Raw genomic sequence first — 7,275 nt, forward strand, 5'->3', positions numbered from 1 at the left:
TTTTAACTTTTCATAAGAGCCTCACTGAGGGAAATTATATCACTTAATTTATGTCTTTGCTGTGGATAAATTCACAGACACACACCCACATGTTTCTATATCTGGATCTTCCCTCCACCTCTTCATCACCAAGACAACTCCACTGCTTAGTTTGTGTGTTTGGCAAAGTTTTATTTCACTTTCTGTGGACACTTTCTTTTTTTATTCCTCTTTAACGTTGCTTCGTGTGACGGAAGAAAAATGTATTTTCAGGGCATTAATCCACAAGAAGTTTGAGTCGTATTGTCGTCATTTATAATGTATATCATGTCACACCATTGAATCATTCCATTTTAACAAGGCATCACACAGAGTAGAAAAAAACGTCTATCAACCCCTTAGTGGAAGTAAAGAATTAGCTTTGTGGATCACAGTTACATCGTCCTAATAGCAGAAAAACTTAATTAACTAGGTGAGCCTTGGGGGCTCTTACAAAATGCCTCCCCAAGCAACAGCAGAGTGCAAGAATGACCCCCAGCTACTGCAGACCTGCTTACTGATACAGAAAATATGATTGCTTTTTATATTCCAGTGAATTTTCAACATTTCCCATTTTACCTCGGGACACACACAGTCGCTCAGATCACATTAGAATAGGTAAGAGGGAAAAGGGGGCAGCGCATGTGGGCGTTATTAGCTAAATGAATTTTAATAAATAACACTGTAACATAATGAAACATGAGACAATATGAAAGCTGAAATTAAATGCTTGTTGAAGTATGTGAGACAGATAATGGGATAGAGTAGTGAAACACATGAGTTTAAGGAGGTGTGTGTTCAATTTATATGTAAATATGTCAATCCACCTAATAGAATCACCTCCACCAGGTGCCAGAGGACATGAAAACAATCCCACCCAGAGGAATTTGTTTGAATTTTGAAATCTCATGAGCTTTTCCATAAACAGGGTGTCGGCCTGGTGCTACAATAACACATTAGAGATCAGGCTAATGAGGTCATTTATTTGAATTTCATCCCACATGGAATCCACCAAATCTTTACGCAATACACTCATTCACTCTGTCTGCATAGAGCAGCAATGCACAGGGTGTCCATGTTTGTGTTAGTATGAGGTGGATGGATGGGTGACAAGCATGCCACCACTGTCTGTGGCTGCTTCTTGTCACCTTTTTCTCCTGACCACGCTTGAAAACGAGATTCTCTATGTCTGTCTCACTGACCCTCCTTGTTAGAGCGACAGCAAAGGATAATCAGGAGAGAACAAATGATGTGCTCGAACCCCCCTGCTATGTGAACATTGGCCCTGCACACTGTAAACACAGTGGACTCGTTGCTTGCTGTATTAATAAAACGTAGATCATGTTCGTCCAAGAAATCTTGTACACTAAACTTGTTTAAATCAAAAGTTTTTATTCTAAAAAAAAAAAAGGAAAAAAAAGTGTGTGTTGCGGAGCAAAGGAGCTGCAGGCCTGCTGTCTATCAGTCGCTAATGGTGTGGAGCAGTGGGAGGCCGGGACACCTGCGTCTGCTGCCTGATAATGAATATGATGAAGATGGATAATATTTTGCACTGTCTGAAACCGTGCGCTCAGCTAGGGAGTGATTACCACAGTAATTGGGATCCATGGTTGCTGCCGCTGGAGATACTGATGATGAGGCCGTCTCGGGTAAAATGTAGATAACATTTACATTACTCGTACTGAACTTTAGAGATACAACTTCACTAATCACCATTGATAACCTGTGACCCAGAGATTATCACTGTATATTAGCGCTGGTGTAAGATTTTCTTTAAACATTAGCTAGTAGACATGAAGTGGTACATTTGGAGACTTTGGCAGGGGCATGTAGGATGGTGGCCTGGGTTGGCATGTTCCCTCTGAACTCTGTTCAGCTGCTTCAATATCCTGAACTACGATTGGCTATCTGCAAGATCAAAGGCAGGCCACAAATTCAAACCAAATTATTGGATTGTATTGTTTTGCAATCTCAGACATTTGAAGAGGCTTAGAGAGATGGGCCAGGGGTGGCGTGATCTGGTCCACCAGAAATCTGATTCAACACCAATTCAAGTGGCAATCTAGTTTATCCATTTTAGGGCCCCTCCAGAAGTCAGTATGTCAGTTTGGTCATCCCAGTCAAAAATATCTGGACTTGGTCCTAGACACTGGGTTAAAATATGTCAGGTTAAGGTTCACAAAGCATCACATTTTAAATGCACCTTATTTGTAAAATCTTGTAACCAGAACATGTTGTCTACTGCAAGTAGACCAAAGTGACTTCCTGTGTATACGTGTATATCAACCCCAACTGTCCCCAAAAAGCCTGACTATGTCCTCATGTGTCCCTGCCACACCTGTCTGGACAACAGCGCAGCCACAAACAGCATTGATATGCCAGTCACATAAAACACACAGGGACAAAAACACTTATCTAAAAAAGAAACACTGAGGCCATTACTCACTTTTGGAGGGCCATTTGTATCAGCTGTGTCACTTTGACCACCTCTACCTCGTGCCACAGGGTTTCACATATTGATTATAAGAGCCATCTCCATACTTCACGCTGTTATTTTGAAATATTTCAGAGAGAGATTTATGAAGACCCGAGAGTGATCATTACCAGGTGGCCTTGTCAGTGCACCACTTCTTCTCTTTCTTCGGCGAGGCTTTTTTCTGGAATCCTGAGGGACGATGGGTGTCCTCTAGGTAGTGTCCTAGTGCAGAGAGGGTGCTAAAGAGAGGGGGGGTGCTCTTAATGACCATCTGCTCAGAGAGCAACCTTTTTTAATGAAGACGGATGTTGGGAGGATCTGACCAGGGGGCTTACAGGCAGGGGTCTAATGACACCCTCCTATGTCTAGACCCTCTCGGTTGCCTAACATGCCCTGTCAGTCCATACTAACACATTGGCACTGAGAAAATGTAACAGGCCTCTTGAAGTTGTACAAACTATCAAAGTAAACACAAAAAGTCATCTATTGTAGGAATGTCTACTGTAGGCAAAATGGATATTTACTCTCAAGTCCAATATAACTACGGCCAATTACATGTTAGGAATATTGCCCAGGGACTGCCAAGGCTCTCTAATCTGAGGTTCGAAAATTACATATGTACATATTAACTAAAACATTCATAACACACTTACTGGATAGGTTATTCTGAGTTTTGTAAAACGGTGTGTGAACGTTTTTCCTCACTCCAAAAATATAAGGGTACTTTGTGAACCACACCTCTACACTTACTAAAAGAATTCAAATGTATGTTAACCTTTGAGAGTGGGGGCGCTGGTGGTGCAGTGGCAGTGCGCGCGTCCCCATGCATCGAGGCCATGGCCCTCGCGCCGGTGGCCCGGGCTCACGTCCGACCCGTGGCTCCCCTCCCGCATGTCCATCCCCACTCTCTCTCTCCCCAGCTTCCAACCCTATCCATTGTCCTCCCTCTATAATAAAGGCTAAAAATGCCCCAAAAAAAATCTTAAAAAAAACAAAAAACATTTGAGAGTACTGTGTAACAATTTTTTGTCGGTGTCTTCGGGGGGCTAACCCTTTCTTAGATATAAGTGTTTTGGTGGGGAGGGGCTGCAAGGAAAATGGTTGGGAAGCACTCATTTAGTGACATGAATAGACAGTTTCCAGGTTAAATACTTGAAAAGTGTCCATTATGAGAAATTAATTAGCACCTTGAGGCCAATCAGAATAGCGTATTCAGAGGTATAAGGTATAGAAGTGAAAACGTGAATTTCAGGGCAAAATGCAAAAGATCGATCAATCGACAGTCTCATCTTTAAACCTCAATAAAAGATTTATCATGCAGATTTGTTTTGTATTTGTCTGAAATGTAAATTAGCTCTTGGACCAAGAACCTTACATCAAGTTGAGTTAATATCAATGACATTGAGTCACATCCCGTCATGTTTGAGCTTTTCAGATTTAATTGGATTATGGCTACCTAAATTACATCCCCTTCCTCGTCTTGTTCTGCATCTTTTGTTGTCCAAGCTTCTTTATACTTTGTATTGAAGTCTTGGGAAATGTTTATTTGGCAGACTCAGAGGGCTGCGATAATGCTTCAACACTGAAGCCTCCTCATCATCCTGAATCCAAAACTGCAGTGTTAATAATATCCCAAAAAAGGAAAGATGGAGCTCACAGCACCCACATCCTGAGGCTTTATCCTGAACGTGCGCTCCAAATTAAAAACAAGCCCACGGCCTTATGGGCTGTTTTGTCAGCAATCTTTTATTAGAGTCATCCTGCTGGATAACACAACAGGGAAGTATTTTAAAAAAAGACAGAACCTGTAAGAGAATGAGCCAATGTTCCCTGCTGTCCTTTCCTTCCCACCCCTCAGACATCACTTCTCTGTAAAGGTTATTAGAGAAGTCAACTTGGATTGACGGATGGAGATGGAAGATGCTCAGAAGCACATCTCTCTCACACTCATCTTCATCTGTGTGTTAGTACTGACAGCAAAGGAGTCGATGAAGAGATGGATAGATGGGTTTTTTCTCCTTACTGTACTTCAGGTGGTGGTGAATTTCTTGAAGCCAAAATATTTGGCTTCAAGAAATATTTTATCTTACAATCCACTATTCATGTTATACTATTATCAATAAAACAACATGTTTGATTTAGATGTTTATGTGAAACTTTTTAAGCAGTGTTGTCTGCAACTTTGTATTTCCCTTAATACGCCGTGAGTAAATGTGCGCAGTGCCATTGGCTAATATGAGCCATTATAATGAGGGATGGTACCAATAAATTGGTATCTCTCCTTCCTCTCCACAAGTCCTCTCTTTAGCTGCAGTTAAAAGGATTGACTCAGCCTTCACTAACCTTGTATTTGACTTGTACTGTCATTAGCAAATCAAAAGCAGATTAATTAATCACAGGTCCATGGGGGTGTGCATTACCTTAAGTGACTATTGTAATATAACTTAGAGAGAAATCACCCGTTGCTTTCTCGTCGTGACACCAGAATGAATGCTTTGCCACTTCCAGGAGTGCCAATGCTGTCATCAAGAGGGTGGAAATGGATTCTGTAAGTGGTGGAGAGTCTATTAGAGCTTTTTTTTTTTCTGCAACAAATGGAGCTCTTCACAAGTGGTCAACACTTATGTCGTCTAATTCAAGTCTCTTTTTTTTTTTTTTTGTTCTGCAGAAGGGGCGTATCCAGGCGTTTTTTAAAAGGGGCTTTTAGTTTTCTCCACAAAAGAAAAAAAAAACCCAAGCATGATTGCATCAATTTACGAAACCTGTCACTACTATTCTTGTCTTATCTCAATCTTGTCGATAAGGTCGCATAGAGTTGAAAAGTTTTCTTTTTTTATTGTGCAAAAATTTTAAGGCAATTCCTGAATTAATTAAAGGAGGAAGATTAGTGTGAATTATGTTTGACTGCAATGAGAATGTAGCCTGGAGAGTTAATCTGTGTGTAAATATTATATCTATGCACATGCGTGTCAATCCATGTCGTGGTATGGAAGGGGATTTAAATGTGTTTAATATCAAAGGTGTTGTGGCACCACCATAGACTGTTTCAAAAGACAGCCGACTTGACAGCTCATGTAGAAATGCCAAAATGTTTGGAGCTCCCCCTATTGGCTGACTGTAGTATCTGTCATAAACTTCTCTTTGGGACGTCAGTCAAAATACAAACACAGGTCTTTGGTATGGAAAGATCTTTAAAGTTAGTTCCTAGTTTGCGTTGATGAGTATTCAGAGAACTTCAGCTCCAACAACATGTCTGTACCCTTTGTGGGGATAATTTGCCTTCCTTTATTGTGTTGTTCAGTGGGAGGAGATGTGGATGCAACGTCCATCTTATACATTACATCTTCAATGCATAAAGGAATCAAAAAAAGATTTTGTCTCCAAAAACCATAGTATACATGGTAACAAAAAGAAATATGATACATTGAAATTCCAATAAAAGCTGTAGCTGACCTGTTACACAGCCAGGACAGCCCATTAAGTTGCTTTTTACATAAGATGTTATTGGAGAGAAGGGTACAATCATGGGCCACTGTCACTCTCTCATGTGCTCTGCTGCATATATCACTCTGCCTTCTTCCTCAATTTACTTGTTAAAGTCAACCTTGAGGATGCAGAGGAGGCCTTCGACTAAAAAAAACAAAAACAAGTTGAAGTGTAGGATGATTTCAGTTTGAGTGAGATGCCTATAAACTGCAAATGTTAACCGGTATATGCACATACATTAAAAGCATTAAGAGCGAGTGGCTACATCTGTGCTCTGCCTCGAGCTCAGACGCTTTACTACCCCGTTACACTCTGACATTTGGAAACCCACCGAGAGTCACTTAGTCAAGGGAAGAAGAGGCCAAATCTCAGTGGGGTTGGCGAAACAGCGCTTGAAGAAGGAAAGATCCCTGAAAGATGGAGGGTATATTATATAATCATGTGAGCGAGGAGCTTTCTTATTTTCATGACCTTCACAGGCATCACAATTTGTGTTCTCTTACAACATTTCTAATCTTTCTATTTCTGTTTTGCTATATCTTGAAATTTGTGATAGTATAAACCAGATGGCAACCACCCCACTGGTGTACTAATAGTATCCCCTGCTGGCAAAAGAGGGAACACTTTACACAAAAACAGATGGGGATAAAGTCTTCTTTTCTGTAGACCGTTGCTGTTTAGTAAATGTATTAAAAAACAATTACACATGTTTTTAAAAGACATCAGATTATGGCTGTGAGGGTTAAAAGCATTATTATGATGAAATGAAGATGGGAAATCTGGCCAACATATTTTGTTGTGAGCTATTACATGTTACCCCACCAGAGGTCACCACTACTTTACATTCAAAAGCCACGTTCATTTCATAAAATCCCAAAAGATTAATCCTATTCAATAATACATTATTGAAAACATGATTTTTATTGCTTTTCTTGTCACAAAAATGCTTTATACTAAACATCATCTGACTGGTGTCCTTAAAAAATACAAAACCCTTATTGAATGTGCCATCAAAATTGTTCCATAAAAATTCAAGAAACATGCTGATGCAACGACAATCCACTATTCTGAACATTACTAATTTGACTGTAGAACTGATCATCCATTGCTCAGGAACAAGTCAGCACAGTCTTTTACACATATAATTTCCTTTAGGTGCCGTCAATCAAAATATTCCTTCACAATTCTCTCAGACAGTGGAGCCGAGCCCCTCCTCCTCATTTGATCCCAAAGTACAGTCTCTATCCCTCCCCTTCTATAAACATACTGGTTTCCATGGCAACGTTGAGAAGAAA

General features: G+C 40.3%; 1 protein-coding gene across 2 annotated transcripts in view; it reads left to right on the forward strand.

Annotated features, from left to right (window-relative positions):
* Nucleotides 1–517: 517 nt before the first annotated feature.
* rfx3 (regulatory factor X, 3 (influences HLA class II expression)) overlaps nt 518–7,275 on the forward strand; it is a 43,031-nt gene continuing 36,273 nt past the window's right edge. For both annotated transcript variants that reach the window (XM_079364903.1, XM_079364904.1), the window contains exon 1: nt 518–522. The gene's annotated coding sequence lies outside the window, so the exon portion shown is untranslated. The remainder of the gene's footprint in view (nt 523–7,275) is intronic.

The sequence above is a fragment of the Symphodus melops genome (assembly GCF_947650265.1).
Source record: "Symphodus melops genome assembly, chromosome: 16".
Lineage (NCBI taxonomy): Eukaryota > Metazoa > Chordata > Actinopteri > Labriformes > Labridae > Symphodus > Symphodus melops.